Source organism: Arachis ipaensis, chromosome B5 (assembly GCF_059453495.1).
Source record: "Arachis ipaensis isolate K30076 ecotype BB chromosome B5, ASM5945349v1, whole genome shotgun sequence".
Classification (NCBI taxonomy): Eukaryota; Viridiplantae; Streptophyta; class Magnoliopsida; order Fabales; family Fabaceae; genus Arachis; species Arachis ipaensis.
The window spans coordinates 80,239,600-80,260,825 of record NC_142440.1 but is presented as its reverse complement, the minus strand read 5'-3'; the positions used below and the strand labels follow the sequence as shown (position 1 = coordinate 80,260,825).

Here is a 21,226-nt window from a genome sequence, read left to right as displayed (position 1 = left end):
AAACTCAAACAATCCCCAGCAACGGCGCCAAAAACTTGGTGCGCAGAAATTGTGATTACACTTTAATTATGTAAAATTCATCGCTCTTTCTTTCCCTGGTAATGGCGCCAAAAAAAACATGATGCCAATACCATGGTTCACAACTTCGCACAACTAACCAGCAAGTGCACTGGGTCATCCAAGTAATACCTTACGTGAGTAAGGGTCGAATCCCACGGAGATTGTTGGTATGAAGCAAGCTATGGTCACCTTGTAAATCTCAGTCAGGAAGATATAAAATAGTAATGGGGTTTTCAAAATTAATTAATAAAATAAAGATAGAAATACTTATGTAAATCACTGGTGAGAATTTCAGATAAGCGAATAGAGATGCTTTCGTTCCTCTGAACCTCTGCTTTCCTGCTATCTTCATCCAATCAGTCTTACTCCTTTCCATGGCTGGCTTTATGTGATACATCACCATTGTCAATGGCTACTTTCGGTCTTCTCTCGGGAAAATGATCCAAATGCACTGTCACGGCACGGATAATCGTCTGGAGGCATCACCCTTGTCAATGGCTTCATCTTATCCTCTCAGTGAAAATGGTCAACGCACCCTGTCACGGCACGGCTATTCATCTATCGGTTCTCGATCATGCTGGAATAGGATTTACTATCCTTTTGCGTCTGTCACTACGCCTGGCAATCGCGAGTTTGGAGCTCGTCACAGTCATTCAGTCATTGAATCCTACTCGGAATACCACAGACAAGGTTTAGACCTTCCGGATTCTCTTGAATGCCGCCATCATTCTAGCTTACACCACGAAGATTCCGATTAAGAGATCTAAGAGATACTCATTCAATTCTAATGTAGAACGGAAGTGGTTGTCATGCACGCGTTCATAGGGAATGATGATGATTGTCACGTTTATCACATTCAGGTTGAAGTGCGAATGAATATCTTAGAAGCAAAATAAGATGAATTGAATAGAAAACGGTAGTACTTTGCATTAATCTTTGAGGAACAGCAGAGCTCCACACCTTAATCTATGGAGTGTAGAAACTCTACCGTTAAAAATACATAAGTGAAAGGTCCAGGCATGGCCGAATGGCCAGCCCCTCTGATCTAAGAACCAGGCGTCCAAAGATGTCAAATACAATAGTGAAATATCCTATTTATAATAAACTAGCTACTAGGGATTATAGAAGTAAGTAATTGATGCATAAATCCACTTCCGGGGCCCACTTGGTATGTGCTTGGGCTGAGCTTGAGTGTTGCATGTGTAGATGTCCTTCTTGGACTTGAACGCCAATTTTTGTGCCAGTTTGGGCGTTCAACTCTGGTTTTGGATCCTTTTCTGGCGCTGGACGCCAGATTTGGGCAGAGAGCTGGCGTTGAACGCCAGTTTGCGTCGTCTAAACTTGGCCAAAGTATAGACTATTATATATTGCTGGAAAGCCCTGGATGCTACTTTCCAACGCAATTGGAAGCGCGCCATTTCAAGTTCTGTAGCTCCAGAAAATCCATTTTGAGTGCAGGGAGGTCAGAATCCAACAGCATCAACAGTCCTTCTTCAACCTGTGAATCTGATTTTTGCTCAAGTCCCTCAATTTCAGCCAGAAAATACCTGAAATCATAGAAAAACACACAAATTCATAGTAAAGTCCAGAAATGTGAATTTAACATAAAAACTAATGAAAACATCCCTAAAAGTAACTAGATTCTACTAAAAACATACTAAAAACAATGCCAAAAAGCGTATAACTTATCCGCTCATCACAACACCAAACTTAAATTGTTGCATGTCCCCAAGCAACTGAAAATCAAATAGGATAAAAAGAAGAGAATATACTATAAATTCCAAACTATCAATGAAACATAGCTCCAATCAGATGAGCGGGACTTATAGCTTTTTGCCTCTTGAATAGTTTTGGCATCTCACTCTATCCATTGAGGTTCAGAATGATTGGCTTCTATAGGAACTCAGAGTTCAGATAGTGTTATTGATTCTCCTAGTTCAGTATGATGATTCTTGAACACAGCTTCTTTATGAGTCTTGGTCGTGGCCCTAAGCACCTTGTTTTCCAGTATTACCACCGGATACATAAATGCCACAGACACATAACTGGGTGAACCTTTTCAGATTGTGACTCAGCTTTGCTAAAGTCCCCAATTAGAGGTGTCCAGGGTTCTTAAGCACACTCGTTTTTTTTTGTTTTGGACCATGACTTTAACCGCTCAGTCTCAAGTTTTCACTTGACACCTACACGCCACAAGCACATGGTTAGGGATAGCTTGGTTTAGCCGCTTAGACCAGGATTTTATTCCTTTAGGCCCTCCTATCCACTGATGCTCAAAGCCTTGGGAGCCTTTTTATTTGCCCTTTCCTTTTGGTTTTACGGGGTATTGACTTTTCGCTCTTGCCTCTTGGTTTTAAGAGCTTTGGCTTTTTCTGCTTGCTTTTTCTTTTTCTTTCTATTTTTTTTTCGCCCATTTTTTTTTCTGCAAGCTTTGTTCTTTGCTGCTTTTTCTTGCTTCAAGAATCATTTTTATGATTTTTCAGATTATCAAATAACATGTCTCTTAGTCATCATTCTTTCAAGAGCCAACATATTTAACATTCTTAAACAACAACTTCAAAAGACATATGCACTGTTCAAGCATTCATTCAGAAAACAAGAAGCATTGTCACCACATCAATATAATTAAACTAAGTTCAAGGATAAATTCGAAACTCATGTACTTCTTGTTCTTTTGAATTAAAACATTTTTCATTTAAGAGAGGTGATGGATTCACAGGACATTCATAACTTTAAGACAGAGCTACTAACTACTAATGATCATGTAATGAAGACACAAACATAGATAAGCACTTAACATAGAAAACGAAAAACAGAAGAAATAAGAGCAAGGAATGAATCCACCTTAGTGATGGTGGCGTTTCCTTCTTGAGGAACCAATGATGTCCTTGAGCTCTTCTATGTCTCTTCCTTGTCTTTGTTGCTCCTTCCTCATTGCTTTTTGATCTTCTCTTATTTCATGAAGGATGATGGAGTGCTTTTGATGTTCCACCCTTAGTTGCTTCCAATAATTGTGTGGAAGAAAATGTATCCCCTGAGGTATCTCAGGGATCTCTTGATTTGCAGTCAAATGTTCTACCACTGAGCTATAGACCCTTAATGGAAGCTTTTGTCTTCCCTTTCCTCTTTCTAGAGGTTTCTCTGGCCTTAGGTGCCATCAATGGTTATGGAAAAACAAAAAGCTTATGCTTTTACCACACCAAACTTAGAATGTTGCTCGCCCTCGAGCAAAAGAAGAAAGAATAGAAGAAGAAGAAGATATGGAGGAGATGGAGGGATGTGTGTATTCGGCCATATGGGTGGGATTGGGTGGGAAAGAGATGTTGAATTTTGAAGGTAGGTAGGTGTATGGATGTGAGTGGTAAATGGAAAACAGAAGGGATGATCATGAATGGAAAGAGAGATGATGAGGTAGGTGGGGATCCTGTAGGGTCCACAGATCCTGAGGTGATCCTGTGGGGTCCACAGATCCTGAGGTGTCAAGGCATTTACATCCCTGCACCAATTTAGGCATGTAAAATGCCCTTACACACAACTCTGGGCGTTCAGCATCAGGTTGGTGCCCATTTTGGGCGTTCAACGCCCATTTGTTGCCATTTCTGGCGTTGAACGCCAGAACCATGCTTGTTCTGGGCGTTCAGCGCCAGGATGCTGCCCATTTTGGGCGTTCAGCGCCAGAACCATGCTCTGTTCTGGCATTGAACGCCAGGCAGGTGCTTCCTCCAGGGTGTGATTTTTCTTCAGCTGTTTTTGATTCCGTTTCCAATTTATATATTTATTTTGTTACTCCACATGATGATGAACCTAAGAAAACATGAAAAACAAAAATATAGTTAGATAAATAAACATTGGATTGCCTCCCAATAAGCGCTTCTTTAATGTCAATAGCTTGATAGTGGGCTCTCATGGAGCCTCACAGATGTTCAGAGCATTGTTGAGACTCTCCAACACCAAACTTAGAGTTTGGATATGGGAGTTCAACACCAAACTTAGAGTTTGGTTGTGGCCTCCCAACACCAAACTTAGAGTATGACTGTGGGGGCTTTGTTTGACTCTGCTTTGAGAGAAGCTTTTTATGCTTCCTCTCCATGGATGCAGAGAGAGATCCTTGAGTTGTAAACACAAGGTTGTCCTCATTTATTTGAAGGATCAATTCTCCTCTATCCACATCAATCACAGCTCTTGCTGTGGCTAGGAAAGGTCTTCCTAGGATGATGGATTCATCCTCTTCCTTTCCAGTATCCAAGACTATGAAATCAGCAGGGATGTAAAGGCCTTCAACCTTTACTAACACGTCCTCTACTTGTCCATAAGCCTGTTTTCTTGAATTATCTGCCATCTCTAATGAGATTCTAGCAGCTTTCACCCCATAGATTCCCAGTTTCTCTATTACAGAGAGGGGCATGAGGTTTATTCCTGAACCAAGGTCACACAGAGCCTTAAAGATCATGGTGCCTATGGTACAAGGTATTATGAACTTTCCAGGATCCTGTCTCTTCTGAGGCAATGTCAGTTGATCCAGATCACTTAGTTCATTGATGAACAAGGGAGGTTCATCTTCCCAAGTTTCAATACCAAATAATTTGGCATTCCGCTTCATGATTGCACCAAGAAACTTGGCAGTTTGCTCTTCAGTAACATCCTCATTCTCTTCAGAAGAGGAATACTCCTTTGAAATAGATGGCCGCATAGTGATTTTCAATCTGAATGGAGTCATTGACAACCCCCCAGAAGATCGTTCTATCTTTCAGTGTGATGTCATAGATGAAAGTGTGGCTGAATTTCAAAAAGAAGAGTTTGAAGAGAGGCACACTGGACAAGGTCCAAGTGTGGGGACCCTCTTAACTAACAATGAGGACACTTCGCCATTTTCACAAGTCCCAGATAATCCAGAGCCTACCCATGATCGAATGTTAGAATTGAAACCTCTCCCTCCACATCTCAAATATGCTTATCTTGAGGATGAGCAGAAGCTTCCGGTTATTATTGCTAGGGAACTGACTTCTCAATAGGAAGAGCAGTTACTTGATGTACTGAGGAAGCATAAGAAGGCAATTGGGTGGAGTTTGGCAGACATAGTGGGAATTAACCCTCAGGTATGCGAGCACAGAATATTTTTAGAAGAAGGAGCAAGACCTGTCCGTCAACCACAAAGAAGATTGAATCCTACCATCTTGGAAGTTGTCAAAAAGGAAGTGACCAGATTATTGGAAGCCGGTATCATATACCCCATTTCAGACAGTGAATGGGTAAGTCCAGTACAAGTGATGCCCAAGAAATCTGGAGTCACTACAGTGAAGAATGAGCATGGAGAGCTCATAGCAACTAGAGTTCAGAATGCTTGGAGAGTCTGCATTGATTACAGACGTCTCAACCAATCTACCCGTAAGGATCACTACCCACTTCCATTCATTGATCAAATGCTGGATCGCCTGTCAGGTAAATCACATTATTGCTTTTTAGATGGTTACACAGGTTATTTCTAGATTCATATAGCTCCTGAGGATTAGGAAAAGACTACTTTTACATGTCCTTTTGGGACTTATGCTTATAAGAGAATGCCCTTTGGCTTGTGCAATGCACCGGCTACTTTCCAAAGATGCATGATGAGCCTTTTCTCTGATCTTATTGAGGACTGTATGGAAGTTTTTATGGACGATTTTAGCATTTATGGTGATTCTTTTAACCTTTGCTTAGATGGATTATCTAGAGTATTAGATAGATGTGTCGATACAAACCTTGTATTGAATTTCAAAAAATGCCACTTTATGGTAAAGCAAGGGATTGTATTAGGACATGTGGTATCTAATAATGGCATTTCTGTAGACCCAGCAAAAGTGAATGTTATTTCTAGTTTACCTTACCCCTCTTCTGTGAGGGAAGTCCGTTCGTTCCTTGGCCATGCAGGTTTCTACAGGATATTTATTAAGGACTTTAGTAAGGTGGCACTTCCCTTATCCAGATTACTGCAGAAGGACATTGAGTTCGAGTTCAGTGAAGATTGCAAACAAGCATTTGATAAGCTGAAGACTGCTCTAACTCAAGCCCCAATTGTAAGAGGACCCGACTGGAGCCAGCCGTTTGAAATCATGTGCGATGCTTCCAACCATGCAGTAGGAGCAGCGCTGGCTCAGCGTGAAGGTAAGGATCCTTTTGTTATTGCCTATGCGTCTAAGACTTTAGACACTGCCCAGTCCAATTATACTACTACTAAGAAAGAGCTACTTGCTATTGTTTTCACTCTGGATAAATTCCGAGCTTATTTACTTGGTACTAGAGTAGTAGTGTATTCGGACCATGCTGCTCTAAAGTATTTATTAGCTAAAAAGGAATCCAAACCAAGACTTATACGTTGGATACTGTTGTTACAAGAATTTGATTTAGAAATAAAGGACAGGAGTGGTAATCAAAATTTAGTAGCAGACCACTTGAGTCGCCTTGAACATATTAAGGATGATTCTACTCCTATAGATGATAATTTTCCTTTTGACAACCTGCAAGCAGTATCTGAGGTAGTCCCTTGGTACGCACCTGTTGCTAATTATTTAGTTAGCCACACATTTCCTCCACATTTCTTTAAACATCAAAGAGACAAGCTGAAAAGCGAGTCTAAATATTATATATGGGATGACCCATATTTATGGAGATGTGGTGCTGACCAGATAATTAGACAATGTGTACCTCAATCAGAATTCCAGTCCATTTTAGAGGCCTGTCACTCATCTGAGAGTGGAGGACACTTTGGCCCTCAAAGAACAGCTAGAAAGATCTTAGACTACGGATTCTGGTGGCCTACTCTTTTTAGAGATGCTGTTGAGTTTTGTAAATCTTGTCACCCATGCCAGAAATTTGGTAACATATCCAGGAGGGATGAGATGCCTCAACAATATATGCTTTTCTGTGAAATTTTTGATGTATGGGGCATTGACTTTATGGGTCCATTTCCAAATTCTGGTGGATATTTTTATATATTGTTAGCTGTGGATTATGTTTCCAAATGGGTAGAAGCAATTCCTACCCGCACTGATGATGCTAACACTATTGTTTCCTTTGTGAGAAACCATATTATATGCCGCTTTGGATCACCACGAGCGATCATGAGCGATCAAGGCACCCATTTTTGTAACAGGAGACTAACAGCATTGATGAAGAAGCATGGGATAATCCATAAAGTTGCAACAGCTTACCATCCCCAAACTAATGGGCAAGCCAAGGTGTCAAACAGAGAAATTAAGCGTATCTTGCAAAAGATAGTAAAGCCTCATAGAAAAGACTGGAGCACCAGACTACAGGATGCACTATGGGCATATAGAACAGCATACAAGACACCCATTGGGATGAGTCCCTTCCGCTTGGTTTATGGAAAAGCTTGCCATCTCCCAGTTGAAATTGAACACAGAGCCTTCTGGGCAGTTAAGGAGTGCAACATGGGAATTGAGAATGCTGGAGCTGAAAGAAAGTTGCAACTGCAGGAACTGAAGAACCTTCGCCTGGAAGCTTATGAGAACTCCAGAATATACAAGGAAAAGATGAAAGCTGTGCATGATCAAAACATCAAGAAGAGAGAGTTCCAACCTAGAGATTTTGTTCTCCTTTACAAATCTCGACTGAGGCTCATGCCCGGTAAGTTGAGATCAAAATGGGAAGGTCCATACAGAATAGAGAAGGCTGAACCGTACAGAGTTTATCACCTAAGCCATCCTTCAAGCTCTGAACTTATTAAGGTTAATGGACAACGCCTGAAGCTATACCATGGTGAGAAGGTGCAGAAAAATAGGGAGCTTGAGATCTTCCACCTGGAAGATCCCCACATCGCAGTAGATTGAGCTATAGGAACGTCCAACTTACGGACGTAAAAGCAAAGTGCTTGGTGGGAGACAACCCACCGCGGTATGATCGTTCTTTTCTTCACTTTTAGTTTTTCTTCTTTAATAACTCTTCTCTTTATTAGTACTTCCGTGCTCTTTCATATGCATGTTTTTACATGTCTTATTTAAAAAAAAAAAATTTTCGCCGCACGACGCGATCGCACCAGCGACGCGTCCGCGTGGCAGGAGGAGTAAAGAAAAATCAAAATGAATAGAAAGTTACGCAGGAGGAGCGCTGGAATTGTGCCAATGGCACAAATTACCCCACGCGACCGCGTCGCTGACGCGACCGCATCGCTTGGACATCATGACCTCCCACGCGACCGCGTGCCCTCCGCGGCCGCGTGCCCTGCATTTTCGACGTAAAAGGGTGCACAATGCTATATTGTGCGAGAGTGGTGCTGGATTGGTGCTGGAAGCACAATCCTTGTCACGCGACCGCGTCGCCAACGCGGCCGCATCGATTATTCTCTAACGCACACTCACGCGATCGCATGACCCACGTGATCGCGTCACCCAATTTTGGCAATTAAAATGAATCGAACAGAGAGTTGTGCTGGAGCGAGGCTGCACTCGCGCCAGTAGCGCAACATGGGTCACGCGACCACATGACTAACGCGATTGCGTCATCTTACCTGATGCGCACCCACGCGAACGCGTGCCTTCCGCGGCCGCGTCGCATGCTCCGCACTGCTAAACCTCAATTGCCAAATTATCTTATCTTTCTTTCCTCCAAATCCTAAATTTTTCTTTTCCCTCCTTCTTTCTTCTTCCCCCTCCCCCTTCTATCTCACCTTTCACTCTCTCTCTCTCTCTCCCATTAACAAGGTTTTACCTTCTTCTTCCTTCTTCTCTTTTCTATCATTCTTATTATATTATGTATATATTATTATTTCTTTTTCTTTTCTTTTTCTTTTCAAACTTCTATTTTTCTTTATCCTTCTTTTCCCTTTTTACATGGTGTTAGAAATTTTTTAAGTCATTATCCCTCATTATATGCTTGTGACTTGTTACAATTCAATTGACAATTGTTACCTTTAAGGGATTGCTTGCATGTTCAATTTCATACTTTTTATATCTCGTTTAACATGCACGCCATGTGTTTGTGAAAATGCCCATATAGCATTATGCACTTCTCTATGTTACTATACTATTCAATGCTTGCTTTTTACAATTTTCCCTTATTATTTTATTAATTGAATTCAATTGTCAATACAAACGTGATGGTTTGTTACAAAGTAATGCTTCATCTACGCTACTCATGCCTTTGCCTGCATGCCAATAAACCTCTTGCATTCCTTTGTCCTACATGCACTTGTTGTATTTCCATTGATGAGCTTTTCACATGTAATCCGGACCATGTGTTAATGCCATTTATCTTTATCGTGCATTGACTATCACTTACAATACCCTCTCCCTTGCTCTATCTCTTTGAATTTAATTCCCTTTCTCTTCCCTTCTTTCAGGATGGCCACCAAGAAAGGAAAAGAGAAAGCTACTTCCAAACCACCAGCAAGAAGAGGAACTAAAAGAGCATTAGTGGCAGAGCCTTCTTCAACCACAGTCAAGCCCTCGACAAAAAGAGTTAAGAGGATAACAAAGGTTGATGACAAGGAGAAAGCCTTTCCAGCAAAGGACTCTGCGCGATTTCCCAATCGCTACTGTGAGCAGATGTTCCCTATCCTAGCAGAAAGGAACTATAACAATGAATACCTTCTTATCCTCCCATCCAATATTGCCACCTTTGTTGAGCCACAAATTGAGCGAAGACAATGGGGTTTCCTACGGAAACAGCCAAGGCAGGTCAATCTTTCTTGGGTAGTTGAGTTCTACTCCAACTTCTACATACCAACCCTGCAGTCTGTTTATGTCCGGCAGAAACAAGCCCCATCATAGAAGAGGCCATTCAGCAAGTTCTGAGTCTTCCCCCTATTCCTGCAGGAATGGATGCTTTTCAAGAAGCCACTCTTCAGCGCCAGAGATACCAATTTGACTGGGACTCTGTTCTCGGAGTCATTGCATTACCTGGCAGCCGTTAGATCTACGGATACCACCGTACCCTCCCTAAGGGAATCTTGGCTTCCGCACTTACCTTGGAGGCTCGCGTATGGGCACAGATCATGTCCCATTACGTCTTTCTGAGCACTCATGCGTCCTCCGTCACTGCAGACATGGCTGTTCTACTATGGTGCATCCTTACAGACCAACCTCTGAATCTTTCAAGACACATCCAGAATGCTATGGAGCATGTACAAATCGCGGGCAACCTACCTTTTCCTGCCTTAGTCTCAGATCTTGTCTCAGCAGCCGGAGTCTCCTACAGAGCTGGGGACACCAAAGCCATGCTTCCACGGGATGATCAATATACCCCTCACAGTAAATACCTCAGCCTTTTAGCAGCCACTACACGCCAGCCTACTTGGCCAGTTGAAGATATTCCTTCTTCAACACCACAAGCATCTACAACCGAGAAATTGCTCCAGCAGATACTTGAAAAATTGGATCGGCATGAACTGAAAGCTAAGATGAGAGAGCGCCGTAACGAGCGCCGATTCAAACACCTCAAGGAGCTACTCAAGGGAAGCTTCAGAGACTCAGACACCCCGGACTCCACTTCCTGTACTAGCACTGGGAGCCATGACGGCCCCGACGATGGAGATACTACTACCAGCCCACCCCTGTTCCTGACAGATGGCACCGTGGACGGTGCAAAGCCTTAAGTGTGGGGAGGTCGGTCAGTACCTGACTTCCGGAGGTAAATTCTCTTCTCTGGCACCAATAATTAGGATATTTTAGTTAGATTTTCTTTCTTTTATAAAATAGAATAAACTGCATAGGTTAGAATAGTTGCATGCATGTTCTACTTGATTGAAAAGACAATAAGTTTCTTTTAAAAATCTATCTTTGGAACAAAATTTCACTAATTTTTCAAAATTTTTATGATAAATCTGCTTGAGTTGTATTTGGAACATGATGTTTGAGCTAAAGAATACACAACCTGTGAAAGATTTGAGCCTTTATGTATGGTTACATTATTTAACCATAATCATTTTATTCTTGTGTGTTTACTTCTCTATGATTGTAATATATATTTTGTTTTATCTTATATGTCCAATATTTATTATATTTACATGCTTGCACATGATTGAGGCCATTATTTGTTTAAACTCACTTATGCAAATCAAGCCTACCCTTCTCAATTACCTTTGTTAATCACTTTGAGACTTTAAAACCCCATTTGTTCTATATTTTACCACATTACTAACCTTAAACTGAAAAACAATTGCATATCCCAAATTGAATCTTTGGTTAGCTTAAGATAAAATTGTGTATGCTAGTTAAGTATGGGAAATTGTGGGAACAAAAGTTGTTGAGGGAATGTGTCATGAAAATTTAAAGGGAATTTGGATACTTACTCATGTGAAGATATGAGAATGAAAAATCTATGTGCATTAATAAGCTTTATTTATTTAAAAACAAAATCAATAAATAAGGGGACAAAAATTACCCCAATGTTAAATTTAGAATTCAAATATCAATGCACATATGATAGAATCAAAATACAAAGTTGAAACATGAGTATGGGTTGAAAAAGGGAATTATGGGTAGCTAAGCATGGATTTAAAAGTATATAGAATATATGTATATTAGGTGAGAGCTTAGGTTAATTAAAGATTCAATTTACAATGCTCACTTAGCCATATGTATATCCTTACCTGCACCTTGGCCCCATTACAACCCTGAAAAGACCTCATGATGTTTGCATTGGTATATTAACTGTTGTTGATTGGTTAAGAGAAAAACAAAAGTTAGAAAACATGACTAGAGAAAAATAGAGTGATTACCCTATACACTAAAGATTAGAGCGTACATACATTATCAGTGAGGGTTCAATGCTTGGATTTTCATGTTTCTCGCTTTCATAAGCTATCTTCTTGCACTTTTATCGGTTTTATTGTATCATGATAGAATTAGTGGAATTTGATTTGTAACTGTTTTGAAAGGCTTATTTACTTTTGATCAAGTGGACAATAATCATATAGTTGCATTCATTTATATACGTAGGATTGCATTGCATTTCATGAGTTTCTGCATGTTCATACTTATTTCCTTGTCTCCTTCAATTTAGCATGAGGACATGCTAATGTTTAAGTGTGGGGAGGTTGATAAACCACTATTTTATGGTTTATATTGTGTTTAATTGTGTGGTTTTGTCATGATCCTTGCCCACTTATTCATCAATTTAGCATGCATTTAGATTTCCTTCCTATAATCAGTACATGTTTGAAAATTGCTTCCTAGAGACTTTAATTATTTACTTTTAATTCTCCTTTATTCCATTCGATGCCGTGATCTGTGTGTCAAGTGTTTCAGTCCCCATAGGGCATGAATGAGATGGAGATTGGAGAAGAAGCTAGCAAAAATGGAAGGAACACAAGAAATTGAGGAGATAACCAGCGAGAAGTGACGCGGTCGCATGGCTCACGCGACCGCGCGAAGGAGCGCAAATCGCAGTGACGCGGCCGCATGGCTTCCGCGGCCGCGCGGATTGGAAAGCACAGGCGACGCGGTACCGTGGACGACGCGATCGCGTGACATGTGCGATCTGCATAATCTGCAGAATTCGATGGGGGCGATTTTGGGCCTTATTCCGGCCTAGTTTTCGGCCCGGAACAGCAGACTAGAGTCAGAGAATATGCAGAAACAACACAGACATTCATTCAGTAGTTTTAGATCTAGTTTTTCACTCTCTTAGGTTTCTCTCTCTAGTTTTAGGATTTTAATTTTCAATTGATCTTAGAATTGGAACATTGAGAAGAGTTATTTCCTCATCAAGATATCATCATCCTAGTTTATTCTCTTAACTTGGTTCTGATCTTCCATGTTCTTTGTTATGTTCAATTTTGTCATTCAGATACATTTATGATTATTTAATGCAAGGATTATTTCTTTTTAATTCAATTTCAATATCAATAATCATGTCTTCTTTTAATTTCCTTTCATGTGCCATGGATTCTTTATTTACAATGCGTGAGTAGTTCCCTTACTTGATGGGGAGTTGATTAAAAGGAACTCTTGAGTTGGAAGGATTGAAAGAAAATTTGTAATTGGGTTAAATGTTGGATTGCTATCTTGTCACCGACGGCAATCCCTTTGAACTAAGTGGGTTGCAACTTGTGAACAGATCTGGCATTCCCACTTGTTTGACTTTCCTTTACCTAGTAAAGGATAACCAAACAGAACAACCATTAATTATAAATTAATCTTACAATCACACCATCAATGATAGAGATTCCAACCAATCAATTCCCAGTCAAGGCTTTTATTTATATTACTTAAAATTCCTCAATTTAATTCCCAATTTACCTAGCTCAACTTCTTGGAACATCTGATTAATAAAACAGCACACTTTTCTGCAACTCGTTGGGAGACGACCTGGGACTTAAAACTCCCAGTAATTTTAATTTAAACTCTTTGTGACATATTTCTAAATTGATAGGCAGATTTTTGGTGAGTTAAGAACTATACTCGCAACGTAACCATTTTAATAAATTTTTAATTCACAAGCTTCTGCTTCCCATCACCCAGCAACAAGGTCGAGTGTTTGCCATGACTGCTGATGATGCTATGCAATCAGACGCCCTGATCCAAGGTCAGTGTTACGTCAAGAATCGATTTCTAACTGTACTGTATGATTCGGGTGCATCGCATTCCTTTATTTCTTTAAATGTTGCTCGTGAGTTGGGACTAGATTTCTCTGAGTTGAACTTTGATCTGATTGTCCATACAGCTGCATCCCAAAATGCTTTGACTAGTTTAGTGTGCCTGCAAGTACCATTCACTATTAGGAACAGAACGTTTATACATGATCTAATCTGTTTACCTCTATGTGGTTTAGAAGTTATTCTAGGGTTAGATTGGTTATCCAAGTATCATGTTTTCCTTGATTGCTATGAAAGAACTGCTGTTATTCCGTCTGATAAGTTTAGATATTAAACCATTTTTGTCTCATACTTTATATCAGAATTCTGTAAGAGTTGCATTAGACGGGAGTGATTGTGAGGGGGTACGTTCTGTTAGCGGCTAGCTCGAATGATAGTGAACTAAGCTTAGAACGAATCCAAGTGGTGAAGGAAAATAAAAGCAGGTAAATGCAGATGCACGAAAGTACTAAGAAAGAGAAGAGTTATTGAATAGGAAAAACTAAAAATAAAGAAAAGAACGATCATACCATGGTGGGTTGTCTCCCACCTAGCACTTTGCTTTAACGTCCGTAAGTTGGACGCTCCACTAGCTCAATCTTCTGCTATGTGGGGATCTTCCAAGAGGAAGATCTCAAGCTCCTTGCTTCTCTGCATCTTCTCGCCATGGTATAGCTTCAGGCGTTGTCCATTAACCTTAATAAGTTCAGAGCTTGAAGGATGGCTTAGGTGATAAACTCCGTACGGTTCGGCCTTCTCTACTCTGTATAGACCTTCCCATCTTGATCTCAACTTGCCTGGCATGAGCCTTAGTCGAAATTTGTAAAGGAGGACTAAATCCCCAGGTTGGAACTCTTTCTTCTTGATGTTTTGGTCATGTACAGCCTTCATCTTTTCCTTGTATATTCTGGAGTTTTCATAAGCTTCTAGGCGAAGGCTCTCCAGTTCCTGCAGTTGCAACTTCCTTTTAGCTCCGACTTTCTCAATTCCCATGTTGCACTCCTTAACTGCTCAAAAGGCTCTGTGTTCTACTTCAACTGGGAGATGACAAGCTTTTCCATAAACCAAGCGGAAAGGACTCATCCCAATGGGTGTCTTGTATGCTGTTCTGTACGCCCAGAGTGCATCTTGTAGCCTGGTGCTCCAGTCTTTTCTATGAGGCTTTACTATCTTTTGCAAGATACGTTTAATTTCTCTGTTGGACACCTCGGCTTGCCCATTAGTTTGGGGATGGTACGCTGTTGCAACTTTATGAATTATCCCATGCTTCTTCATTAATCCTGGCAATCTCCTGTTACAGAAATGGGTGCCTTGATCGCTCACGATTGCTCGTGGTGATCCGAAGCGACATATAATATGGTTTCTCACAATGGAAATAACAGTGTTAGCATCATCAGTGTGGGTAGGAATTGCTTCCACCCATTTGGAAACATAATCCACAGCTAACAATATATAAAAATATCCATTAGAATTTGGAAATGGACCCATGAAGTCAATGCCCCAAACATCAAAAATTTCACAGAAAAGCATAATTTATTGAGGCATCTCATCCCTCCTGGATATATTACCAAATTTCTGGCATGGGAGACAAGATTTACAGAACTCAGCAGCGTCATTAAAAAGGGTAGGCCACCAGAATCCACAGTCTAAGATCTTTCTAGCTGTCCTTTGAAGACCAAAATGTCCTCCATTCTCAGATGAGTGACAGGCCTCTAAAATGGACTGGAATTCTAATTGAGGCACGCAACGTCTAATTACTTGATCAGCGCCACATCTCCATAAATATGGTTCATCCCATATATAATATTTAGACTCGATTTTCAGCTTGTCTCTTTGATGCTTAGAAAAATTTGGAGGAAATGTGCGGCTAACTAAATAATTAGCAACAGGTGCATACCAAGGGACTACCTCAGATACTGCTTGCAGGTTATCAAAAGGAAAATTATCATCTATAGGAGTAGAATCATCCTTAACATGCTCAAGGTGACTCAAGTGGTCTGCCACTAAATTCTAATTACCACTCCTATCCTTTATTTCTAAATTAAATTCTTGTAACAGCAGTATCCAACGTATGAGTCTTGGTTTGATTCCTTTTTAGCTAATAAATACTTTAAAGCTGCATGGTCCGAATACACTACTACTCTAGTACCAAGTAAATAAGCTCAAAATTTATCCAGAGCAAAAACAGTAGCAAGAAGCTCTTTCTCAGTAGTAGTATAATTGGACTGGGCAGTGTCTAAAGTCTTAGACGCATAAGCAATAACGAAAGGATCCTCACCTTCACGCTGAGCCAGCGCTGCTCCTACTGCATGGTTGGAAGCATCGCACATGATTTCAAATGGCTGGCTCCAGTCCGGTTCTCTCACAATTGGAGCTTGAGTCAGAGCAGTCTTTAGCTTATCAAACGCTTGTTTGCAATCCTCACTGAACTCGAACTCAATATCCTTCTGCAGTAATCTGGATAAGGGAAGTGCGACTTTACTAAAGTCCATAATAAATCTCCTGTAAAAACCTGCATGGCCAAGGAACAAACGGACTTCCCTCACAAAAGAGGGGTAAGGTAAACTAGAAATAACATTTACCTTTGCTGGGTCTACAGAAATGCCATTATTGGATACCACTTGTCCTAATATAATTCCTTGTTTTACCATAAAATGACATTTTTCGAAATTTAATACAAGGTTTGTATTAACATATCTATCTAATACTCTAGATAATCCATCTAAGCAAAGGCTAAAAGAATCACCATAAACGCTAAAATCATCCATAAAAACTTTCATACACTCCTCAATAAGATTAGAGAAAAGACTCATCATGCACCTTTGGAAAGTAGCTGGTGCATTGCACAAGCCAAAGGGCATTCTCTTATAAGCATAAGTCCCAAAAGGACATGTAAAAGTAGTCTTTTCCTGATCCTCAGGAGCTATATGGATCTGGAAATAACTTGTGTAACCATCTAAAAAGCAATAATGTGATTTACCTGACAGGAGATCCAGCATTTGATCAATAAATGGAAGTGGATAGTGATCCTTACGGGTAGCTTGGTTGAGACGCCTGTAATCAATGCAGACTCTCCAAGCATTCTGAACTCTAGTTGCTATGAGCTCTCCATGCTCATTCTTCACTGTAGTGACTCCAGACTTCTTGGGCACCACTTGTACTGGGCTTACCCATTCACTGTCTAAAATGGGATATATGATACCGGCTTCCAATAGTCTGGTCACTTCCTTTTTGACAACTTCCAAGATGGTGGGATTCAATCTTCTTTGGGGTTGACGGACAGGTCTTGCTTCCTCTTCTAAAAATATTCTGTGCTCACATACTTGAGGGTTGATGCCTACTATGTCTGCCAAGCTCCACCCAATTGCCTTCTTATGCTTCCTCAGCACATCAAGTAACTGCTCTTCTTGTTGAGAAGTAAGTTCTCTTGCAATGATAACTGGAAACCTCTGCTCATCTTTAAGATAAGCATATTTGAGATGTGGAGGGAGGGGTTTCAATTCTAACTTTTGATCATGGGCAGGCTCTGGATTATCTGGAGCTTGTGAAAATGACGAAGTGCCCTCATTGTCAGTTAAGAGGGTCCCCACACTTGGATCTTGTCCAATGTGCTTCTCTTCGAACTCTTCCTTGTGAACTTCAGCTACACTTTCATCTATGACATCACACTGAAAGATGGAATGATCTTCTGGGGGTTTGTCAATGACTCCATTCAGATTGAAGATTACTATGCGGCCATCTATTTCAAAGGAGTGTGTTCCTGAAAAGGCATCCAATTTGAATTTTGATGTCTTCAGGAATGGTCTCCCAAGTAGGATTAATGATGGCTTATCTGAATCATTATGGGGCATCTCTAAGATATAAAAATCAGTGGGAAATGTAAGTCCTTTAATGTTCACCAAAACATCTTCAGCAACTCCAGCCACTGTAATAATGCTTTTATCTGCTAACACAAAACAAGCTGCCGACCTTTTTAAGGGAGGGAGCCTCAAAATATCATATATAGACAAAGGCATTATACTGACACATGCTCCTAAATCACACATGCAATCATAAATTACTACACCACCAATAGTACAGCTAACTATACAAGGACCTGGATCACTACATTTTTCAGGTAATCCTCCCATTAAAGCAGATATATAACTACCTAAAGGAATAGTTTCTAATTCATTAATTTTGTCTTTATGGATACATAAGTCTTTTAGAAACTTTGCATATTTAGGTACCTGCTGAATAACATCAAAAAGAGGAACAGTTACCTCAACCTTTTTGAATATTTCTACCATTTTGGGGTCGGGTTCCAGCTGCTTCCTGGGCTTCCTTGCAAGTTGTGGAAATGGAATTGGAGTAGTGTTCTCTGTGGTGTCTGCGCCTTTTGGTGCTTCCTCCTGTGGTTGAGCTATTTCTTCTTCAGCTATGTCCTGTATGTCCTCTTCCTCTTCAACAACTTCTATTTCTATTACCTCTTCAGCTGAGGTGTGTTCTGGTGGGCTTGGTTCCTCCTGATTCCTCTCCTGCAGTGTGGTTCCAGACCTTAGGGTGATGGCAGTAATGCCTCCCTTTGGATTGGGTAATGGTTGAGAGGGGATTCCAGTGGAGCTTGAAGGTTGGTTACTAGAATTTTGTGTTGATCCAATCTGTGACATAAGAGCTTGCAAAGTAGAGGTGAGACCATTCAGACTGGCATTAATACTATTCATGTTATTTTCCATGGTCTGTTGTCTTCGCTCAAAAGATTGTAGTAGCTCTTCATTAGGAGAGAAAGAAGAATGAGTAAATTGAGATGTCTGCTGTTGATTGTTCTGTGGTCCTTGATTTTGCCTCAGGTGAGGTGCTCTATAAGGTTGATTCTACTGCCTGTTGTTGTTAATATTCCACCTCTGATTTCCCTGATTATCTCTGCCTCCTCTGTTATTGTTGTCCCTCCAATTCTGGTTAGAATTGTCCTGCCATCCATGGTTATTATTTTCACTTTGATTGTACCCTTGGTTGGGGCGGTCATAGAAGTTATGAGTGGATGCCACCATGTTGTCTTCTTATTGGAGCTGCGGGTATTCATTAGTGTAATGGCTATAATCAGCACAGATTCTGCAAATTCTTTGTGGGACTAGTTGTTGGTTTTGCTGTGGCGGAGGAGGTTGAGCTTGCTGAGCTTGTTGTTGATTCAATTGCATCTGCTTCAGCAAGTTGGTCATCTCACATATACTCTGAGCTAGAGCAGCAGTCTCTCTGTTAGAGGATACTTCTGCAACGGCTTTTGAACGGCCTTGCTTTTGCCTGTGATTCCTAGTAGATTCAGCTAAATCACTGATCAATTGCCAAGCCTCATCAGTGGTCTTGTACTTCTTCATAGACCCATTGCTAGCACATTCCAATGTGGTCTTATCTTGGGGCCTCATGCCCTGTGTGACATAGCTAAGCAACACTATCTTGTCAATCCTGTGGTGGGGGCATGCTTCTAGAAGATTATTGAAACGCTCCCAGTATTCAAAGAGAGTTTCATTGTCATCCTGAACAATTGTGGAAATACCCTTCCTCAGTTTATCAGTAACTTCAGATGGAAAGAATTTCTCCAAAAACTCCCTTCTGAGTGTATCCCAGTTGGATACATTTGCCAGAGGTTGAGTGTAGTACCACTCTCTTGCTTTTCCCTCGAGAGAAATCGGGAAAGCTTTCAGCAAAATTGAAGTTTCATCAGTACCATCACGCCTGACAGTAGAACAGGCTGCCTGGAAATCTCTCAAGTGCTTGATAGGCTCTTGAGCAGGTAGGCCATAAAACTTGGGCATCAAGTTTAGCAGTGCGGTCTTTATTTCAAAATATGTAAACACCGCTGGATGATGCGCTTGAAACGGCTGCATTGTAAAATCAGGGGTTCCTTCCTCCTGGATGGTAACTCTCCTAGCTGCCATGTCTTCTGCACGTAAAACAACCGAATCAGTAGAACGGGGGCTGGTTTCTTCCTCAAGTTTACTCTTAGATCCGCCCTCAGAGCGGACTAACCGACGCTGTTCTCGCCTTATTCGTGAAATAGTCCTTTCAATTTTAGGATCGAATATTAGCAAGCACGGATCAGGAAGTGAACGCGTCATTTGATGGAAGAAACATGCAGCTCATAGTAACAAAATAAAATAAAATGTAAATAAATAAATTCTAATTAATAACTTTAGCACTCTATTGCAACTCCCCGGCAACGGCGCCAAAAATTGATGAGGGGCAGAAGTTGGTGAATAAAAAATTATTAAAATAGTTACGTTGCAAGTATAGTTCTTAACTCACCAAAAATCTGCCTATCAATTTAGAAATATGTCACAGAGAGTTTAAATTAAAAATTACTGGGAGTTTAAGTCCCAGGTCGTCTCCCAACGAGTTGCAGAAAAGTGTGCTATTTTATTAATCAGATGTTCCAAGAAGTTGAGTTAAGTAGAGGGAAAATTAAAAAGAGAAAATTTAAATAATATGAATAAAAACCTTGACTGGGAGTTTATTAGCTAGAATTTCTATTATTGATGGAATGATCTCAAGGTTAATTTATAATTAATGGTTGTTTTGTTTAGTTATCCTTTACCAGGTAAAGGAAAGTCAAACAAGTTGGAATGCTAGATCTATTCACGAGTTGCAACCCACTTAGTTCAAAGGGATTGTTATTAGTGATTAGATAACAATTCAACAGTTAACCCAATTACAATTTTTCTTTCAATCCTTCCAACTCAAAAGTTCCTTTCAATCAACTCCCCATCAAATGAGGGAACTACTCACTCATTGCAAATAATAAATCCATAACACATGAAAGGGAATTAAAAGAAGACATGATTATTGGAATGGAGAAATAAATTAAAATGGAAGAAATAATCCTTGTATCAAATAATCATGAAAGTATTCAAATGACAAAATTGAACAAAGAAAAGAACATGGAAGAATAAAACCAAGTTAAGAGAACGAACTAGAATGACGAGGTCTTGATGAGGAAAAATAACTCTTCTTAATGTTCCAATGCTAAGATCAATTCCCAAAATTAAAATTCTAAAACCTAGAGAGAAAAACCTAGAGGAGGAAAAACTAGCTCTAAAACTGTCAACTGTGTAGAATGAATGTTGTTGTTTGTTTCTGCATATTCTCTGGCTCTAGTCTGCTATTCCGGGCCAAAAACTAGGTCAAAATAAGGTCCAAAATCGCCCCCAGCGAAGTTTGCAGATTATGCAGATCGCACAAGTCACGCGATCGCGTCATCCATGCGGACGCGTCATTCGCGCTTTTCCTTGCCACGCGTTCGCGTCGTCCACGCTACCGCGTCGCCTGAGCTTTTCCAATCCGCGCGGCCGCGTGAGCCATGCGGCCGTGTCACTGCGATTCGCTCTCCTTCGCGCGGTCGCGTGAGCCATGCGACCGTGTCACTTCTCGCTGGTTATCTCCTCAAATTCTTGTGTTCCTTCCATTTTTGCTAGCTTCCTTTCCAATCTCCAACTCATTCATGCCCTATAAAGTCTGAAACACTCAACACACAGATCACGGCATCGAATGAAATAAAGGAGAATTAAAAATACATAATTAAAGTCTCTAGGAAGCAGTTTTCAAACATGTTTTAAATTCAGG

The 21,226-nt window shown here is 40.5% G+C and overlaps 1 non-coding gene across 1 annotated transcript; it reads left to right on the top strand.

Annotated features, from left to right (window-relative positions):
* Positions 1-19,069: 19,069 nt before the first annotated feature.
* LOC148564739 (small nucleolar RNA R71) lies at positions 19,070-19,176 on the top strand. Its single transcript, XR_015883864.1, has one exon. It is a non-coding gene; the product is annotated as a small nucleolar RNA R71 (small nucleolar RNA).
* Positions 19,177-21,226: the final 2,050 nt, after the last annotated feature.